The sequence below is a fragment of the Alligator sinensis genome, unplaced genomic scaffold, assembly GCF_000455745.1.
Source record: "Alligator sinensis unplaced genomic scaffold, ASM45574v1 scaffold1625_1, whole genome shotgun sequence".
In the NCBI taxonomy this organism is placed as follows: Eukaryota; Metazoa; Chordata; order Crocodylia; family Alligatoridae; genus Alligator; species Alligator sinensis.
In genome coordinates this window covers 57267-58024 of record NW_005843507.1, presented here as the reverse complement: position 1 = coordinate 58024, position 758 = coordinate 57267, and positions in this window count along the sequence as shown.

Genomic DNA, 758 nt, shown 5'->3' with positions numbered 1-758 from the left:
GGGGCGGGGGGAGACGGCTGCTGCTGCTCCAGCCACCCGCTCAAGGGGAGGGGAAGCAGCTCCTCGCTTGCCCCTTTCTTCCCCATGGGTGGATGGCCAGAGGACCTCTTCCTGAAGCCGTGCCCCGCTGGAGCAGTGGATGGGAGTCAGACTGCCCCGCCAGCCTCGGGAGCTCTTCCCCACAGACACTCAGGGGATCTTGGGGCCAGGCTGCCCTGGGCAGGTGGCGTCTGGCTGGCAAGGTCCTGCACAGAGGCTGGGGGAGCCCTGATGCAGGGAGCGTGGTGCAATGCCCAGCACTGTGGACTCTGAATCCAGCAATCCTGGCCTGAGTCTTGGCAGAAGCTCCGGCTCGTGCTTCTTGCAGCGCCAGCTCTTTTGCCAGTCCCGGCGTGGCTTGGCTCTGCTGTCTCCTTGCACTTCGCCTCCCTTGCTCTTCCCTGTGTTTCCACAGCTGGGCAAAATGCAGCCTCTGGCCTGGATCTGGCCCACAGCACGGTTCTTCCAGCCCCCGGACGGAGGCAGTCCGAGCCGTGGCACATGCAGCCAGTCCCACCAGCCCTGGGCACACAGTGGGACTGGGGCAGCCACAGCCTCGATTTTCCTCTGCCCCACTACTGAATATTGGTAATCGAATTGTCGAAGGCAGGTATCAATGCACTGAAACACGCCGTCCCAATTGAATCACAGACACCCTCAGTACAACTCCCCAGCGTAAACCTTGCACTGCAGTGACGTTCAGCAGGAGACCGCGGGGG